At 39.5% G+C, this 21081-nt stretch overlaps 1 protein-coding gene across 2 annotated transcripts in view; it reads left to right on the forward strand.

The window, feature by feature from the left end:
• The first annotated feature begins 2329 nt into the window (after positions 1 to 2329).
• Positions 2330 to 21081, forward strand: part of KCNJ15 (potassium inwardly rectifying channel subfamily J member 15) — a 75848-nt gene continuing 57096 nt past the window's right edge. The window contains exon 1 of one of the 2 annotated variants that reach the window (XM_025863466.2): positions 2330 to 2612. The gene's annotated coding sequence lies outside the window, so the exon portion shown is untranslated. Of the gene's footprint in view, positions 2613 to 20379; positions 20480 to 21081 lie in introns of those variants that run through there. The other variant, XM_073887041.1, reaches the window with a different exon arrangement.

Below are 21081 nucleotides of genomic sequence, written 5' to 3' on the forward strand. Positions count from 1 at the left end.
TTCTCCTGCTGGGTTTAGGCTTTGAAATGTAATTGACATGCAATGTTGTATTAGTTCCAAGTGTGTAACATATTGATTTGACAATTCTGTACATTATTCAGTGCTCGCCCTGATGTCTGTCACCATACTTTATGACAATATTATTGACTTTATTTCTCATACTGTACTTTTCATCTTCATGATGTATTGATCTTGTAACTGGAAGTGTGTACCTCTTACTCCCCTTTACCTATTTTACCCATCCGTCCACCCACCTCCCCTCTGGTGACCATCAGTTTGTTCTCTATATTTGAGTTTGTACTTCTGTGGTTGTTTGGTTGGTTGGTTTCTTGGATTCCACATATAAGTGAAATCATACCGTATTTGTCTTTCTCTGTCTGCTTTAGAAAATTCTCAACAATCATTTCCTTGAATTTTGCATCTGCCTTACTTCTTCTATTTTCTTTCTGGGACATCTATACAATATATGTTAGAGTTATTTATCTTCTCATATTTCTCATTTCTTTCTCTCTCCCTGCTGCATTGTTAGTAATTTTCTCATATCTGTCTTCCAGTTCACTAATATTCTCTTCAGCCATATCTCTTCTGTTAACTTAGCCTGCCAACTGAGATTTTAATTTCAGTAACTGCGTTTTATTTCACAAAGCTATAGCTTGGTTTTTCCCAATCTGTTTTCCTTTTCACTAGCATTTTTTAACCTATATCTTTAATCATTTTAAACACACTTATCTTATATTCTCTTTCAATTGTCTTCTTATACCCTTGCTACTAGAATTCTAATTCTGATATTTAATATGTGCCTCCTCACCCCCTTATAGAGTGTATTGTGTCCTTGCATATTTTATTTTTTTTTAATGGGAACTAATCTTCATTGGGGTTTGCTTTTTGTTTCATGTGGTCTGGGTTATCAGAGTTTTTCTCAAGAGAGGGTTTTTTTGTTTTTGTTGTTGTTGTTTTGTTTTGTTTTGTTTTTTGTTTTCTGTGCTTTTTTTTTTTTTTTTTGCTTATCTCCTAAGATTCCAAAGGGATACACTAGCCTGGAACAAGTTTTATGCTTATTTCATAGCTAGGGAATTCCTGGACAAAATGGAGGACTGCAAATTTGAACCCTAACTTTGTGATTGGAAAGGGCTATGCTATTGGATTATTAAGGATATTTCTACCTTTGCATCCAAATCCAGACAGAAAGAGATAGTCTTCCTTGTCGTAACCCTGTCCTAATGTGTAGGTAATTTTCCAGTCCAGCTTTCACAGTCTGTTCCTAATGGGGTAATCTCAGTTCCTGCTCTTGCTTTGCCTGGTTCCAAGACCTCAACTTCTGTCCCTGTTTGGGTATTGAAGATTTAGGTTCCTGCATTTCCAAAACCAAAATCCACTCCACTCCCTCCCATCTGCTTTAGTAACAAATCGGATGTTTCTGGCACCTCTTTTGAGCTTTTTTTTTTTAATGCTATGAGGTATTTTTAAATATTTGGAGCACAATATTTACAACCTGACCTACATTATTATCCAACCTGGTCTCAGGGATATCTCCTCAGATTCAACACAAAGAAAAACTGGAGAGTTAAAATATGGAACATATCCTCTTCTGGAAAAAAAAATAGTTCTAAAAATAAAATTAACATCTCAGGTGTCCCTCTTGATGCTCTAAGTGATATATTACATATTTGTGTTTCCTAAATTGTTCATCATTGCTGAGACCTCTATTTTCTTGGAAGCATTGGGCACAGAACAAGGATACTATGGCTTGCAGCAGCAAATGCAGTTCCATCAACACTCAGTAGACGGCAAAAATATAACCATCCTCTCTGAGGCTCAGAATTGTAAGAGAACCATTTATCATCAAAAGGAGAATTTTGATGGAGGGCTGGAGTTGTATGAAGTTTGAGGCAGTCAGGAAAGTTGATGTATTTTAATCTCTCCCAAACAACATAGGAAAATATGCCAGCACAACTCTATTTAAATTTTGTTCAACTTCCTCAAAAAAAAAAAAAAAAGTAGTTGTCCCAACAGCAGAGCAGGAGGACAAAGAGGGGAAAATATCCAAAGTGGGGGAAAGTCTGCATTTTATGGAACATTTTAACCAGGTGATTCTTTCTTTGATGGTAACACGCTTTTTTTTTTCTTACTCAGGTTGATTAAAAGTGGAACGCCCCCAAATACAAAACAAACAAACAAAAAACCATGTTTTGTCAGTTTTGCCACAGCATGGACTTTCCTTTTCAGAAAAGGAACTTCAGGCCCTACTGAACTGGCAACCCCAACATTGAGGGAGAGTCCCGCCCTTAGATTGCCCAATGCGCTGGGTTGTGGTAAGACCAAGGCTTGTCCAATTCCTGTCAACTCCAAGACGTGGAAGAAATTCCTTGTGAGACTACAAAGTCTGCAGAGAAGAGCTTTAACATCCACGGCCCTGGTGCCCTCCTTTAGAGGACTGGAAGTTCTCATTCTACTTTGCACTCCACATGTAGCAACAGAGAGACACACGCAGGTGAGGGCTCACACACCCAGTGTTCACACACTGTCTGCGTGGAGGGCTTCCTCATCTTCTCCTGCCCTCAACACTGGAGTCCAGGATATCCCAGAGGAACAAAACAGGACCAGTCTGAGTGGTAAGTGTTAAAGCCAAGAAGGGTGCAGAATGGCTTTGCACGGCAGACAGCTTGGTGGCTAGACGCCTCCCGTTCTCCTAGCATGTGGCCATGGTCATTTGGGTTTTGGAACTGGAAGCTCAGCGGGCAGAACTTTAAGATTAAAAAGTCCAGGATAAGATTTAGTCACAAGAAGAGGAAACAAGGTGATGCCAGGTTATTCAGATCAGGGTGTGAGTGTAAAGTTTAGGATGGGAGCACGACTTTGATGGTGTCCGTTTCTTTGAATCGGATAGATTGGAAAAAGAAATAAGCGCAGGGTAAGGCAAGAAATCACTAACGCAAATGAGCTGGAAAATACTGGCTGAGCTCCTGGCTGATCCGGGGCAATGTGGAAAGGCAGAGGGCACTCCCCAGACCACCTGCCACCCACCCGCCCCCATCCTGGTGTCCTTTGTAGACATCCGGGAGCACATGGTGGGGTATTGCATTAGCATGGGAGGTCAGCAGTGGAAAGACTGCATGATTTTGCTGTGGAGGGAAAGTCAGTCAATGTGAGACATCCAATTTTCATAGCATGAAGTGAGTACATGACGATGAGCATTACTACTCGGTGGTGAGTAATGTGTTTGTGAGGATGTGTGCATAAAACCGACATGTTTTCCCATTGCATTGGCTCTTGGCTTTCCTTATTTGTTTCTATTGCTGCAACTCGGTGAGGGAGTGACCCACTGCCTTTTATCAGTGACTGATTCAACACCCTCTTGTCACATTCGTCACATTTTTCTCATTTTTTTTTTCCTCCCCGGGACTCACAGTTCTGATTCTGGCCTCTCCTGGGGTTTCAAGACGATTAATCTTTCTCATTCGTTCCTTTTCAGCTTTGTGTCAAGCAGTGGTAGAATCAATCACATGCCTTCTTGCTTTACTTGGAAATCAACTTTTGTGCTTTACAATCACTGGAGTTTTTGTGGGACTCGTTGAATACAGATTGAGAAGTTCACTTGGCTAAGTTGCCAGAAACAATTAAATTCAAGTGAAACATTTTTATTTAAATCTCCATGGAATCCTGCTTGCTTTTTTTCTTACTTTGCATAGATATTCATGATATTTACTCTATAACCAATAATAGAATAAAAGATAAATGCATTTTTACTTTTCTAAATATTTTCTTATTTAAGAGGACTGTCTACTAAACGTGTGACAAGCAAATTTAGCATTTCATTAGACACAGGCTAAATTACAACCCCGAGTATAGCAGTTAAACAGAAACACAGTGCAGGCACCAATCTGTGGAAAGTTGTAATTGCACCTAGACCATTTTCCTCAGTGGCTTCCCCTTGAGCTCCAGGACAAAAGTTGAAAGTAACAAAAACAATCTATTCTCTAGTTTTGTTGTGAGAAATAAAGGGTAAGTGTTTAAGGTTCTAGCAGCCTAAAGGGTTAGTAAGAGCTGAAATGTTGATTTTGTATAGTTACTGCTGTTAAGCACTCTGCACGGTGGTTCTCAAATGGGAACAGTTTGCACCCCCCCCCAGGGACATTTATCAATGTCAGAGGTAGTTTTGGTTGTCATACCTGGGGGAAGGAACATTGCTGGCTCCTGGTGGGTAGAGGCCAAGGATACATCCAAACATCCTACAATGCACAGGACAAAGGGACACTCCCCAACGACAAATAATGACTTAGCCCAAAATGTCAACAGTGGCAACACGTCAAAAATGCTCCTGTAATAATTTTTCTAAGGAAACCAAACTCATACTACATGACTGATTTATATGGATTAGATTTTTAACACCTTTATTGAGTTATCATTCACATACCAAAAAAATGTACACATTTAGAGTGTGTCATTCAATGTTGTTTGTTCACAGGCTTGTGCAATCATCACAATCAATTTTACATTTTGATGTAAAGTTGAAAAAGTTACACTTTCATACACTTTCACTGTCATGTCACTGCCCTTCCCACCCCCTCTCTCCAAGCCCTAGACAATCAACAATCTACTTGCGCTCTCTACAGATTTCCCTGTTGTGTCTATTTCATATCAATGGAATTATATGGTATGTGACTTTTTGTGTCTGGTTTCTTTCACTTAGCATCATGTTTCCAAGGTTCATCCATATTGTGGCAGGTGTCAGTAATTCATCCCTTTTTTACTGATGAATAACATGGAATATAAATAAACTATATCTCACTTATGCATTCATCGGTGGATGGCATTTGGGTTATTTCTACTCTTTGGCAATTTTGAATAGTGCTGCTTGAACATTCATGTACAAGTTCTTGTGTGAATTTGTGTTTTCATTTCTCTTGGGCCCATACCCAGGAATAGAATTACTAGATCATATAACTCCGTTTCCCATTTTGAGGAACTGCCAAACTGTTTCACAAGCTGGTGCAACCACTCTGCATCACCACCAGGAACATAGGAGGTTCCAGTTTCTTCACATTTCATGTCTTTTTCATGATCATTATCCTTGTGGGGGTGCCAAGTGGTAACTCATCGTGGTTTTGATGTGCATTCCCCTAATGACTAATGATGTTGAGCATTTTTTCATGTGCTTATTGACCAGCTGCTTATCTTCTCTGAAGAAATGTCATTCAGATCAATCACCCATTTTTTAAATTCCATTTTTTATTACTGAGTTGCTAAAAATATAGACACAAGTCCCTTATCAGATATGTGATTTGAAAATATTTTCTTTCATTCTGTGGGTTGTGTTTCCACTTTCTTGGTGTGATTTGCAACATAAAAGTTTTCAATTTTGCTAAGTTCCAATGTATCTATTTTTTCCTTTTGTTACTTATGGATTTTTTTTACATGATATTTAAAGCCTTACTTTCATGTTTCCTCTCAAGAGTCATATAATTTTAGCTCTTGCATGTAGCTCTATAGTCTATTTTGAGTTAGTTTTTTGGTGTAGTGTAACAAAGGCATCCAACTTCATTTTTTTGCAAGTGGACATCCAGTTCTGCCAGCATGATTTGTCAAAAAGACTTTTCTGGCCCCATTGAACTATCATGACCGCTTGTTGAAACTAGCTGATCAAAAATGTGAGAGTTTATTTGGGGCCTCTATTCTATTTTATTGATCTGTCCTTATTCCAGTACTATACTGTCTTGTTTATTGCAGTTTTGTAACAGGTTTTGAAATCAGGAAGTGTGAGTTCCTCAACTTTGGTCTTTTTTAGTATTGTGCCAGCTATTCTTTGTCCTTTGGATTTTCATGTGAATTGTCAATTTCTGAAACACAACCAGCTGAGATTTTGATAGGTACTGCACTGAATCTGCAGATCAATTTGAGGAATATTGCCATTTTAACAATATAAAGTCTTTCAATCCATGAACATGAAATACTTTCTCATTTATTTTGCTTTTAATTCCTTTCAACGATTTTTTGTAGTTCTCAGTGTGTAAGTCTTATACTATTTTTGTTAAGTTTATTCCTAAATATTTTTGATGCTATCAAAAATGGAATTGCTTTCTTAATGTCATTTTCAAATTGTTCATTGCTAGCATATAGCAATAAAATTGATGTTTGTAAATTGATCTTTTATCCTGCAATCTTGCTGAACTCATGATTTTTTTAGTGGATTCTTTAGATTTTATACATACAAGATAATGCCATATGCAAATAGAGATAATTTTCCTTCTTCCTTTACAATCTAGATGGGTTTTCTTCCTTTTGCTTGCCTAATTTCTCAAGCTAGACCTTCCATTATAATGTCAAATACCCATGGTGAGAATGGACATGTTGGTATTATTCCCAGTCTTGGGGAAGAAGCATTCAATCTTTCATCATTAAGTATAATCTTATCTGTGGATTTTTTTTTTATGTCCTTTATTGTGTTGAAGAGAGTTTAGTCTCTTCCTAGTTTGTTGAGTGTTTTATTTTTTTATCATGAATGGGTGTTAGGTTTTGTCAAATGCTTTTTCTGTTCTTTTGAAATGATCATATGGTTTTGTCCTTTATTTTATCAATATGGTGTGTTACATTGATTGATTGTTGGATGTTAAAGCAGCCTTACATTTTGGGGATATATTCCACTTGGTCATAGTGGATAATCCTTCTTATATGTTGTTGGATTCAGTTTGCTGGTATTTTGCTGAGGATTTTTTTGGTCTGTATTCATAAAAGACATTGGTCTGTAGTTTTAAGAGTTGTCTTATGATGTATTTGTTTGGTTTTTGTATCTGTGTAATATTGATCCCATAGAATGAGTTGAAAATTGTTCCCTCCTTTTCTACTTGCTCAAATAATTTTTGAATAGTTGCTATTTATTCTTTTTTATTTTGGGGGGAGTCGGGGCAGAGGGAGAGACAGAATCTTAAGCAGGCTCCATACCCAGCGCAGACCCTGACGACGTAGGGCTGGATTGTATAACCCTGAGATCATGATCTGAGCTGAAATCAAGAGTTGGATGCTTAACCGACTGAGCCACCTATGTACCCCTTGAATAGTTGCTATTAATTTTTGTTTAAGTGTTTGGTAAAATGTACTAGTCAAGTCATCTGGGCCTGGGCCTTTCTTTGCAAGAAGTTTTAAGTTAGTAATTTAATCTTTTTACTTGTTATATGTGTATTCTGATTTTGTTTCTTCTTGAGTCAATTGCAGTAGTTTGTGTTTTTCTAAGAACTTGTCCATGTCATATATGCCCATGACACAGAGCAGTTCATACTATTCCCTTATAATCATTTTTATTTCTATAAGATTGGTAATGATGACCAATCTGCTTTTCCATTCTTGATTTTAATAATTTGAGTTTTTAATTCTTTTTCTTAGTCAATCTAATCAAAGCATTGTCAATTTTGTTGGTCTTTTCAAGGAACTAACTTTTGGTTTAATTAATTTTTACATGTTCTTTCTAATCTCCATTTCATTAATTTCCACTCTAATTTTTACTATTTACTCCTTATGCTTACTTCACCTTCAGTTTTCTCTTGTTTTTCCAGTGTCTTAAGGTGAAGTTTGGGTTATTGATTTGAGATCTTTCTTCCTTTTCAATGTAGGTGTTTATGGCAATGCATTTCCTTATAAGCATTGCTTTACTCGTATCCTGTATGTTTTGATATGCTGTGTTTAGTTTTTATTCATCTCAAAGTATTTCTTATTTTCCTTTGTGATTTATTCTTTGGTTATTTAGGGATGTGCTGTTTAATTTCCAGATATTTGTTAATTTCTCAAATTACTTTTTATTTTAGATTTCTAATTTCACTCCATTATGGTTCAGAGAACATACTTTACATGATTTCCAGCCTTTGAAATTTACTGAACCTAGCATATGGTCTTTCTGGGAAAGTGTTCCCTGTGCACTTGAGAAAATTATATATTCTATTGTTAAGTAAAATGGTCTATAAATGTTTGTTAGTTCTTGTTTATAGTGTTGTTCAAGTCCATATCCAATTTACATCTTCCATTTTCCTTTTTGCTTTCTGTAAGTCTCCTGTCACATTTTGTTCCTCTGTTCCTCCTTTACTATTCTCTTTTGCATTAAATGCATATTTTAGCATAATAGTTTAATTCCTCCAATGACTTTTCAACTATATTTTTTAGTTATTTTCTTAGTGGCCTAGAGTAAGTTATTTTCTAGGGTTTATGGTATATGTCTTGACTTATCAAAATTGACTTTAGATTTATACTAACTTAATACCAGTGAGACATAGATACTTTTCTCTTACAAAGCCCTTCTTTCCCCTTTTTTGATAATATTATTGTTATACATATTATCTCTCTATATGTTACAAGCACAATAAATTGCTGTAATTATTACTTTATAGAATTTTATATCTTTTAAGGAAGCTAAGATAAGAAGGGAAAGTATGTATCTAAGGACTTTGTTATATCAATCTTTGTATTTTTCATTTCTTATTCTCTTCATTTGTTCCTGTGGATGCAAGTTACCATCTGTGTCATCTCCTCACTGCAACACAGCTTTGTTCCCTTCTACCTCCCTTATGCTGTCATAGTCAGATATATTACATTAATATATGTAATAAACCCTGAATCATATTTTGAATAAAAGTTCTATACAATATGGTAAAGTGATTAGTTACTGCAGCCCTGGGTTCCACGTAGATGAAAAAGAAACACCCAAATGAAACTTCTTTCCAGCAAGATATAACAAAGGCAATTAAGGAACTTCATGACTTTTTGATCTCTTTGAAGGACTGACTAAGGCTAGGTCTAAAGATCTCCAATTCATGAAAGAGTGCTTCACTTTTGTGAACAGGCCAACAGTGCCCTGAAACCACAACCAAAGCTTCAATGTCTGATATTCCTGTGGTTATAGAGACCCAGCTTGAGTGCTGTCATTAGTATTATTATAGAGTTCCTTCTTGCCTATATAAACATTTCAATAAATGGGAGTTTATGCATAAAGACATCTGCTATTTGGAAAGCTGTAGTGAGTGACTGGTTTTTACAATGATCCATATTTCTGAATTTTAAAATTTGTTCAGCATCCCAAGTCTGACAAGTTTAGGAATGAAATAAAATGCAAGACTGACAACAGAGGTGTTTTCTGACTCATGAATAAGCCATCCAGGTAGAGGCAGTACCTGTCAGGCAGGTTGGGTGTGTTGCTAGATCACTTTCTCCACGCTTCAGCAGAGAGTGATGTCCAGACACCCACGTAAAGTAGTTTCCTGCTAAAATCAAGAAATGCTGGGAGTTTAACTGAGACCTTCACTTTCCAGAAAAAATCAATATGGTCAGAAATAGTTTCAGTAGATTTAACAGGTTTTTGGACGCAAAGACTCTGGTTTGGGGCTTTTCCTGAAGTAGTTTAGGAAGTTTCCTCCCTTTTCCTTTTGCCTTTGTTTGTTAGAAAATCTGTCAACAAACTGCTTCAGGTTTTGACTAAACTCTCTTCTTTTGCCCAAAGAGTTGAGCTGAAATTTGAGCTTATTTGTTACTCCTGCAAAAGAAGGTATAGACACTCCCACTGCTACCCCAGGCAGGGCTGTGATGGGAGCCTTGTAAGGGGAATTTTCCTCCTTGTTTTCTTTGATTGTGTGCTCATTCTATCAACAACATGAATGTTTATCATTTTATCTCTGACATATGGACTGTCAAAAATACTAAGATAGTGAGTACTTAAAATTACTTTTAAAAACTGCTTCACGTCAGTGGCTATTGGTCTGTGATGCACTCTGGAAGTTGTCTGTTAACTTTTACCAACAATAAAGAGAAATGTGAAGATAAAATACTTGGAACTTTGATGAGCTCCAGTCAGAGATGATTATCTCTGGAATAAATATGTCATTTTTGTAAAGACAGGTGATTTAGACTACGTTAACATTTCTATTCTGCAATTATATTGTTACTTCCTTTTGCCTATAAACTTGGTATTTACTCATTTCCTAAAAAAAATAAATGCTGTGTTGTTTCTTGCTTATATGGAAAAACCACACCATCAGGGGGCCTGCCTCCAGCTATCTCCCCTTTCTGCATTATCTGCCAGGTCAGGATGGGACATACTATTTAGCTTATTGAGGAAGTGATGGGGATCTAGCTTTAATCAGTTTCCTGTATCTGGCTCACATGGTTTTCTTCATCATCACTTGCACTGGCTTCTTGTGTCAATTTAGCCAAATCAAATTCTAATTATATTTGAAGAAGGCTGTTGTCATTCCCTTCAAGACCTTTTAGCATGCTTGCACTAACTCCTCCACCAAGTGTTAAGGGAAGGAAGCTTATATTCTCTTCTCTTTGCACATCTAACACATTACCAGCAAAAGAATTGGTACTCAGTAAGCAGTCCCCTTTCTTTCTGACACTTTGGTTCTCTTAGGTACATTCACAGTATGAGTTAGATATATGGGTGTCTTCCCAACCAAAATTCTTCGTTCTGAACTTCTCTCCAATTTCTACTGTAGACCAATTTCCAGACCATTTTCCAACTATGAAAACGGGTTCTCTCTGTGAGCTTACGTAGGCTTGTTTCTCCCTAAAGGAATCCAGCCCAGAAAAGATTCAGTGAATGCCCTTAGTTACAGGGACACTCCACTGAGAGTGACTTAGTCCTAGGTATTTCAAATATTTTGATATTCACCTGTTCACATCCTGGCAAAAGTACTAATTTCCATTTATGAGGTCAAGACACAGCTCAGTCACAGTCCTATAGTTGGAAATGTCTTCAGCTACAAGCAACTGAACAAATTTGTCTTGTTTTCATGACTTGAGAGACTCAGAAGCAGGCAGTGCAGGGATGAGAGGGTAATTCAAAATGTCACCAGGGATGTAGGTTCCCTCTTTCTTTCTACTCGGCCATTCTTAACACAGGTTTGCTTCTCCGTATTGCAAGAGGGCTGGCTGTTATACCACCAGCAGGAATAGGGAAAGACTGAAGGGCAAGACTGACACATCCAGGTAAGTAAATAAAAGAGGTCTTCCAGAGGTGGATGGACACCTTACCTGAAATTTGGTTCAGGTGTTGAAACTGATGATACCGTACATGCATCCACCAGGAGAGTATGGAAATGTTTACTACTGACATAATGAGGTTTTGTGGGGTGACAAAGGCAGGCTCTCAGGATGATCCAAAAACAGCTTAAGACAGCAGCAAAAGGAGACTGCTTTGTCTTTTATGGAAGGTAGGAGATTAAGCCAGGGTGAGATCTCCTGCATGTGGGTAGGAGCTTGTGGGATTGAAACTTTCCACCACATCAAAGGAGAGAGTACCCAGGCTTCCTTATCAGCTTCCTAGATGTGGGGCAGAAGAGGAAGGGAGGTGGGGGTTGAAAGCAGTCAGGTATCAGAAATGGAGTCAGACTCTTTATTATACCACCTCAGTAATCTTCTGCTTATTTCTCACAGGTGGCTGAGAAGTGTAGTGTTTTAGCTGCTCTAATGGAGGCTTGATTCTTTGTGCATAAAGAGTTGAAGATGTTGGTGAACTTTAGGCAAGCGGCAGCCTCTTCCCTCCTATTGTCTTTATTCAACAATTATTGAAATAGTTCTTCCTGCTGTTCTTCGTTTGGACATGGAAAGTGACCTTGGCTGCCCATCAAGATCAATGGTGTTCAGGCACTCTGCTCATTTTTGGTAGATGACCAGGTCCAGTGAACTACAGCAATTTGGGCTTTCCCAAGGCCCAGAGGAGCAACAGGGCAACTCTGAGAAGGGGGCTGATAGCTACCCTTTGGGCCATAGTTGGACCCACAGTGTGTGTTCAGTTATAAATACAAGCATATGAATACAGGCATCTTAAAGCTTGATCACAGTGATACCTCCTTTTGTTAATTGCAAAGACAAAATGAACACATGGTATTTAAAAACCAGCCTAATTATAATTTCCGGGTTGAAGGCTATAATGCTTTAAACCTGAGGAAGAAGTCCTCTGAAAGATTATTCATAAAAGGAAGAAAGTTTCCCCAGTGGAAAGAAAAGAGGAAAGAAATAGAATAATTAGATAAAAGTGTTTTCCAATACTATATCGTCCAGGGTTTGGTATGGAAAAGCAAGAGTGTAGGAGTAAAACATTTCTCCCTTTGGCTCTCTAAATCTCTTTACCTGTCTTTCCCTTACAAAGCATTTTTGTACTCAGAGGTCATTCCCTAATTAAAGACAGCTCTGCAACTGGAAGGCAAGTCCCTTGGGAAGGTCTGTAAGTTCAAACCTTAACAGTAAGTTCACAACTGTGACCATGGACATCTAGGGTGTTGCTGGATGAAGGTAACAAGCCACTTCCCACTGAACAACAGAGGGTGTGGTTCCTGGCTTGCTGATACAGGAGCAAGAAAAGACCTATCTACATGGCATGGATGGAGAAGAATTCAGAACTAGTTTTCTTTTTGTTTTTGTTTTCAGTATTTCAGGGAGCCAGATGTTCCTGGAGGTATGTTCACACTTACTACTAAGAATTCAGCCAGAAATCTCTTTGATTTGACATTTACTTTACAACTTTGATATTTGTAGCCATTGCTCAGTTCCCGCAAGATTGCTATCTGACCAGCCCAAGGTCAAAAAGCCACCAAGCCAGAAAGTACACTAAATTTAATAGCCACCTAGGACACTCAGTGAAGACATCCCGCTTTCCCAGAGAACCCATGGGCAACCCACAGGAACTCCCTTGTCAGGGCATCTGAACACATGAGTTCTGAAAAACCTCTTCTGGGTCCTGATTTATTTTTATGTTTCCCCCCACCACCACCACCACTTTTTTTCTTTTGAAGAGTTTCAAACAAAAATAATTTCCACTGTAGCTGGAAAAGCAGAAAAGGTACTTAACTCCAACCACATTTTTGGTACCCTATAAAAGCTAAATAAAAAATAATAGTTAAACAATGCACAGGGTACTGCATAGATGTGAAAGATATTTGCAGGCTAATGAGCAAACCAAAGGTATGAAAAAAGTCCGCTCCTCCAACCTTATCTCAAAATACAAATTAGAGCTACAAGGGAAACATCAGCAATGCTCACAGCACAGGAGCTTCCCTTGGGGTCTCCTCTCAACTTGAGGTGAAAGCAGCAAACATTCTGTCATGGCCTGACAGTGGAAAAAGAACATTTTTGCTGTGACTATCATTCAATGCAGATGTTTGGCTCATGTCTCCTGATCTTGTCAGCAAAACTGACGCTAAAACATTGGTTTATGTATGTTTTCTTATGAGGTATAAATTTGCACATATGAGCATATGAGCATTATTTTACTGCAGTCCCTTGCAGAGCTTCTAGTTCTGGGGTATATTCCTTATTCTTTTTCCCTGTTATGAATAAATTTACTAGTCATTTCTACCTCCCCTCACTCTTGTATCTCCAAGACCACTGTCTTAAAATACATTTTATCACAGGGATTGTTTGTCCACCCTCTTTTTAAACATCCATCAAGAAATGTAGACTCCCATCATGGCCTTGCCAATGGCTAATGTCTTGTGACCTCTAGATTTTTCAAGGTTGGCAAAAAGTTAAAACAATGGGGAATTCTCAAAGGTCATGGAGGCTAGACCTTCTTCAGAGGGCCTGACAACTGGATTGGCTGTACTCTGTCCAGTTTTCCTGATTGAAAACAGTTAAAAAGTAGCTAGGAAGTTCTGAAAAATCAAAAGTGGTTACGATAACAAGTTAAGCATTAGCAAGGAAGTTTTTCTTGAGTGTGAGTCGTAATGCATGGTCTGGGCTTTACCAGTAATCTTACACCGGTTGTCTGTTTTCCTTTCGGAGGTGGGTGGGAAGTCATTCCCCAAATGCATCTGAGTTGTTGAATATCCATTATGTTACAGGGGAACCATTCCTTCTTCCAAAACAACTGTAATTTTTATGGAGTCTAAGTGAAAACAGGCACATTTATTTTCTTATGGGTAAAGTTCTTGGAATGCTCTATTACAAGGAGTTAGTACATTTCTTGACCAAATAACACTTCACCAAACATTGCTTTCACAATTAACTTCTCTTAAAAGAAAGAAAGAAAAAAAAAAGATTTAAAAATGCAAGCATTTGGTCTGTAAACTCAAGAGTTTTCCAGGGACTCAGTTTCTAGAAAGACCCATCTCCCACAAAAGATTTCCATGGTGAACAGGTGGTACTAACCATCCGTGTATTGTTCACAATAAAGGTTACACATGTGTATTACTGTTGCTCTTGAATTTAATAAACACACCCAAACTCGTTAATTTGTTTGAACGATTGACAGATTTTCTGTGATTTACCAGGATTGATGAGTATGGCAAATGCAATTTAAAAAAAAAGTCCAGGATAGACAGCATCATGGAACATATTGTACCTTATTGTAAAATAAAAATAGCTTTGGACAGCCCATGGAATGTGTTCTAGCAGCCTAATCAGTTCTTTACTGTGGTTTTCCTGCCAGGCGGGGAGCCCTGCGTCACAGAGAGTGGGTGCCAAGTGTCTGGTTTGCGCTTTGGTAAGACATGTTTTTCTTGCTGAAAATTTTCAGGTTTGCAATTTCCCCAATGCAAGGCAGCCAGGTCACCTTCCTATGCAGCAGGGCATGGCTTTAGTTCCTGGGGTCTCATCGAAGGCTGGGGTATTGGAGCTCAGCTAACCAGTGGACAGCATGAGCCTGTAGCCTTTGCAGTGAGGCCTGCTGGACACCTCTCCATCCATGGTGAATGGCACAGACCAGGGTAGCCCAGTGGAATTTTCATCTTGTACAAATGAACTCGCTTTCCAGATCCAGACTCTCTGCTACAAATAGCAAATTTGTGACAATGTGTACAGTTGAGGTAACTGCCTAGATGAATTTGGGCAAAGCAATATGGGACTTTCACCCTTCATGGATTATCCCATTTTTTTAGTCTAAATGTTTCAAGAAAGACTGGCTCTCTTTTTCCCTTGGTCCCAGTGTTGTGTGTAAACTGCTTTCTTCTGTCCAGGGAGGGATTATCCTCAACAGGCACAAGCGTACCTGGACCTGTGGTCACCTCTACCCCCCCCCCCTCCAATGTGTGCATTGGTCATTTTGTTTTGTTCAGGCAACACCCAAATAGTGCATTTTCCATGCTCTTTCTTGGTTCTTTACCCAAACAGAAAATGTAATCAGGGAGCCAGCACTACCGTAAGTGATGAGCTTCCCAAATTGACCCAAAGTTGCTCCGAAGTACATCCTGTCCCATTAATGCCTCTCTGATGCTTGCTTCTGCCACATGGACAGCGATCTGGGGATACCTGAGCACCAGCATTTCACATGGGGCTGCATGCAGAAAAGACCCCGTCCCCATACACACACACACACACACACCACACATACACACACACACACCAGCACACACATGGGAACATGCACCCTTTGAGTCCAAACCAAAAAATCACCCAGGGCAAGGATTTTAAAGAGAAAGGGCCCCATCCAACATTTGTTATCATTTTAAGTACCCAAGTAGCTTCGTTTCAAATTCTTACCATGCCTGCAGGCCCTACAAGGTTTCTTGCTCAGCCCTCATCCCCACGCCTCTCCTACCACATTGGCATCTTTGCTCCCCTGCACACACCCAAACCTTTCCTTCCCCGGCCTCCACTCTAGGACTCTCTCTATCTGCTCAGCCAACTCCTCCATCCTTGCAGGTCTCAGTCCAAACCTAGCCTCTTCAATGGCACGTTCCCGGCCTCCCAGCCCCCTCATTGATCCCCAGGACCTTTACTTACCTTGGTCTTCTTTTCCTCCTGACAAATGAGGCAAATGTATGCTCACTTGGACGCTCCAGGGAAAGGGGAAAGAAAATTCGACAGCACAAAGGGTCTGTTCTATTTATTGCTGTCTTCATAGCTGGTTGGAGAGTGCCTGGCCCATAGCAGGTGCTTCATTAAACTTGGTGAATGTTGAACAAACGAAATTGTCTAGCTAGATGCTGCGGTGTATGAGGAGGAAACAAAGAGTTGAGATTCCATTCCCTGCCTCTCCACCTGGCTCTGTGACCTCAGCACAGCCTAAAAATGAAATAATAAAGGACTCAAGCTTGAGAGTCACTTAGCAAATCTTTATTCAAGTAACAAATGGCCAACAATGGAAATTTGGCTAAAACTATCTGACATAGCTTCTGTCTAATTCAGAAACATTGAAAGCCTCTTGTGTTTCTCTGTACCATTAGTGAGATTCGGGCTAAATTTTTAGAAAGTTAAGATTTTGGATGTTTTTCAAGTTACAACATTTTAGGACCATTTATCTTCTTTCTGACTTTTTCTACTGGACTGTAGGGTAGGATTATAAAGTGAACATCTTTTTATTCCCTTATATTCACAGCACAAACCCTGCACTTGGTGCTCAATAATTACTTATTGGAAAGAACCCCTTTTTTTTCTGGAGACTTCCTGTACTTACTGTGACCAGGGAGGTTGTTTCAAATGCTTCATTTTATACTGTTTGATCTCCTGGATCAAGGGTTGGCAATTTTTTTTTCAAAAAGACCAGATAGTAAATATTTTCTGTTTGGTGGGCCACACTTCCTTGTCACAATTCTGTGAAACCGCCACTTTGGCATGAAAACAGCCATGAACAATTTGTAGACAAATGGGCATGGCTGCATTGCAATAAATCTTAATTATAAAAAACAGGTGGTGGGCCATATTTGACCTTCGGGCTGTGGTTTGCTGGTCCCTGAGCTAGACTATTCTTACCATAAAATAACCATTTGTAAAGCAAACTGTTTGGTTCTGTTGCGTTGAATTGGACTTAAACTATGTGAGATCATTTTCGTTGCATTTCTATTGTTGTCGACTTGTGACTTGAATAAAGACTTGCTCAGTGACTCCCAAGCCTGAATCCTTATTTATTTCATTTTTAGATGGCATGAAGTTTGACCCATTTAAGAAACGCACCAAGGCACTGTCTTTTCTTTTTTCCTCCTTTTTCTTTTGAATAATACCCCATTTTTGTGACTACCTTGTTTACACAAACCCAACCTGAGACAGAATTCCTGGCGCTGCCTCCCTAAGCTCTTTGTGGTTAAACTGGTTTCTTACCCACCGGAGTCTGGGAGGGAGAAAGAAAGGACCGTACCAGATTAGATGTATTTTGAGGAGGGATCGATATGTAATATAAAGCAGACTACACCTCCTCATTCTCCCTGGGCCTAACAACAGCTAGTTCTCATACACAAGTTGTACACAAGGGAGGACAAAGGTATGAACTTTGGTCCCTTAGCTGGGACCCCAAAAATACCAGGAAAGCAGAGATGAGTCCCCATTCTTGGTTTGACCCAGAAACTCGACCTAAACCGAGCCTTAGGACCTGACCGTAGACCATTGTCCTTCCGCACCTCGTGGTTACCAAACCACCCTCTGCACAGCTGTGCCTTTCACTTCATCCAGATGCTGCATCTGTTTCATCTGGAGCAGACTGGAGATTGTCTGTAGAACTTTTGACTCCCCTGGCAGGAGGACACCCAGAGCCCCCTTGTCTCCAGCTGTCCCTTCTAAACAGATCTAAGCCCAACCAATAAGATCTTTACCTCTGGCTCCACCCCATCCCTACACAACCCAGAGCTCAAAATGACATAGGGAAGTAGGGGAAGAGGAACATTTTCCTTTGTCTCATCCAGGCCCTAGGGACAATGGCACTAGCAGCTAATGAGATAGTGGGAATTTGTCTTGTAGCTTTTTTTTAAGGATTTATTTATTTTTAGAGATTGAGATGTGGGGGAGGGGCAGAGGGAGAGAATCTTCAAGCAGATGCTCCGCTGAGCATGGAACCTCAGGCAGGGCTCAATTCCACATCCCTGAGATCATGACCTGAGCTGAAACCAAGACTTGGACACAACAGACTGAACCACCCAGGCGCCCCCGTCTTGTAACTTTTAAGGTATTTGTTCTGCAGAACTAATTGGAACCAGTAGGCACTCCAGACTAAGAACAGCCTCCGTTGTTAAGAAGAGGTCATCAAAGTAACCAGAGAGGTAGACTGGGAATAGACCAAAGGGCCAGCTAAGGGACTTGGACACATCAGGAGGCAGATGACCACATGGATGCTATGTGGGTCTAAGATGCTATTTTCAAGGTTGGGAAAGGTACAGGGAAAGCCTCTCAGTGGCCACAGAAGGGTTCTGTACACAGCACCATCACAGGGAAGGTCTGAAAACAGGAGGAAGTCGCAGAGGGAGGTTCAGTGGGAAGAGATAGTGGGCTGGAAACCTGGACTGGAAATCTGAGTTTACCTCGGGCTGGGTCTGTGCCCAACATCTTCTCTCTGTCTGCCTCCCTGTTTCTCAACCCTGGTTTTATTCTCATCATCCCAGGATCATAAGCACAATATTGATGTCCAAGCTTCACCCCAGACCAATTAAATCAGATTCCCTTGGCCATTTAAAAAGTCTCTTTGGGTGATTCTAATGTATAGTCAGGATTGAGTACTGCTGTTCTATTTCATTATCATCACGATGCTAAAAATACTATCAGAAGGAAGTTACCAAAGACTACCATTTGCCCCATGGTCCCTTCACTTGAGAACCCCCTCATCTGAAACTAGGTTGTGAGATCACCTTGTAAATGATTCCACTTATATATTCTTTTAAAAAGATGAAGGATGTATATAGCTAGAAATCAAACAGGACTCTGGTCTGATGTTATGTGTTCATTTTTGGCCATTTCTGTCTTCTTCATGGTGTGACCCATTACTGTAGCTCAGTCAACCCTGAGATGATCCACTTGGGTTGTGAATTCATGGGTGGCTGTAAAATACAGTGATTCAGAGTGTGAGCTTTGAAGTGAGACCAAGATTTGCATCTCTGTGCCTCAAATTACTAGCTATTTGGTCTTGGGCAAGTGACTTAATCTAAGGCTTAGTTTTCTCATCTATAAAGTAAAAAGAATAATCTTTATCTTACAGACACTGATTTGTTAAATATGGCAGTAAATGTACTATTAGAATAAATAACTTAATAGTTAATAATAATTAAAGAAGATAGTGGCTATAAGACACCTAAATCAAATTCCTTATTCATGGTAATACTTCCACAAATGGCAATTTTTATGATTAAAACCAAAATGAATTGTGTGTCTGGCCCAGAGTCTCGATTTCTTGTCATATGGGATATTGGCTCCAGAATAAGAATCATGCCCACTAATAAAGTCTTGATTTTTCTTGAGCAGTGAGCTCCCTAGAGTTTGCTTGTGTTGCCAACTTCAGTCAGATCCAGGAGTATTGGTTACCGTTGGCATACAATGAAGACAAACGTTTGGAGGGATATTTCTGCAGAATGCAAGCCAAAAATAAAAACTCCAGGGCTGCCTTTGATTTTCTTTGAATTCACAGAAACTCATATGAGGGATGAGGATATTTCCATATTTCCTACTATCTGCTGGGGGTTAAGAGATGAGTTGCAGTGACCTGAAAGGAGTGTTTCTAAAATCTTGGTTGAAATAAGTGTGAATCATTTAAGGCGAAGTATGAACCGCTCCAGTGCTTTCAATTATAAAAAACAAAAACAAAAACAAAAAAACAGAGCAGAACTATATGACAAAGCAAGTGAAGTTCCAACATAATCTTTAGGAGATAAATTATGTTTCATGTAACCCTACCTTATGACCACAATATTTGCTACCTGGCCAGTATGGGGTGTGTGTGTGTGTGTGTGTGTGTGTGTGTGTGTGTGTGTGTGTGTGTTGAAGGGGCATGTATTTACCTACTTCTCTATCAGACTGGTAGAACCAGTCCTACAACACAAATTTCACGTCTGGGATTTGCTGTTCACAATAGTATAAATGCACGTTTGAGAACCAACCTTGAACTTAGTCGTTCTTTTTTTAATTTAATTTAATTTTTAATTTATTTTATTAGTCACCATACAATACATCATTAGTTTTTGATGTGGTGATCTATGGTTCATTGTTTTCGTATAACACCCAGTGCTCCATGCAGTACGTGCCCTCCTTCATACCCATCACTGGGCTAGTCCTTTTGACAGGAGACATTTAAAGTGGGAAGTTATCCTGAGCTTCAATTTAAAGAAAAAGAGAAAATTCCATCATAAAACCAGAAAATGAAGGACAAATGGGTGCATGGATAGGTAGATAGATAGACGATAGATTTCATACAACACTGGAGTTAAAAGAAATCCCTGTTATTCCGTACACCATGCTCCCAACGTCACTGGTACACTTAGCCTCTCAGTGGAAAGATAATGTCACTGTTGTCATTCTTGTTCCATCTTGTGCTGGTTTCCCCATGTGCATCAGGAGCACGTGAACATGGTTTTGCATGTACAACTATAAAAGAAGCTTTCCATTACCTGCTACCCTCTCACTGCACTCTGAGGAGGGAACCCAACACCTAACAAACATCAGAAAGGACCTTGATGATGCAGGCTTCCCTCTTAACTGAAATTCCATCTCTAGGACTCCGAGAACTGACAAGCATCACTGTTTCCAGATTTGGTCCCTGCTGACCCTGCCCACATGATTTCTACAGTCCAACTTTTCCCTGGATACATTGCTGGTAAGAGCAAAGTGCATCATAAGGAACAGAAAACACCATCCATACACTCCCCACCCCTTAAACTCCGCCCCTCCTTGCTTACACACATCAGCAAGATGGTTGTATTTGATTCAGCATAAGGTGGAGTAAGCACTTCAGCAGCAAACAAGGAACAGAAAGGGTGTTTGGGCAATGTCAAATATTATCTATGTTTTATTTTATTTTTTTTATTTATTTTTTATTTTTTATTGTTATGTTAATCACCATACATTACATCATTAGTTCTTGATGTAGTGTTCCATGATTCATTGTTTGTGCATAAAACCCAGTGCTCCACGCAGAACGTGCCCTCCTTAATACCCATCACCAGGCTAACCCATCCCCCCACCCTCCTCCCCTCTAGAACCCTCAGTTTGTTCTTCAGAGTCCATCGTCTCTCATGGTTCGTCTCCTCCTCCGACTTACTCCCCTTCATTCTTCCCCCCCTGCTATCTTCTTCTTTTTCTTTTTTCTTAACATTTGTTGCATTATTTGTTTCAGAAGTACAGATCTGTGATTCAACAGTCTTGCACAATTCACAGCACTCACCATAGCACATACCCTCCCCAATGTCTATCACCCAG

Source organism: Callorhinus ursinus, unplaced genomic scaffold (genome assembly GCF_003265705.2).
Source record: "Callorhinus ursinus isolate GAN/ISIS: 27379988/994484 unplaced genomic scaffold, GSC_fseal_2.0 scaffold75, whole genome shotgun sequence".
Taxonomy (NCBI): Eukaryota; Metazoa; Chordata; class Mammalia; order Carnivora; family Otariidae; genus Callorhinus; species Callorhinus ursinus.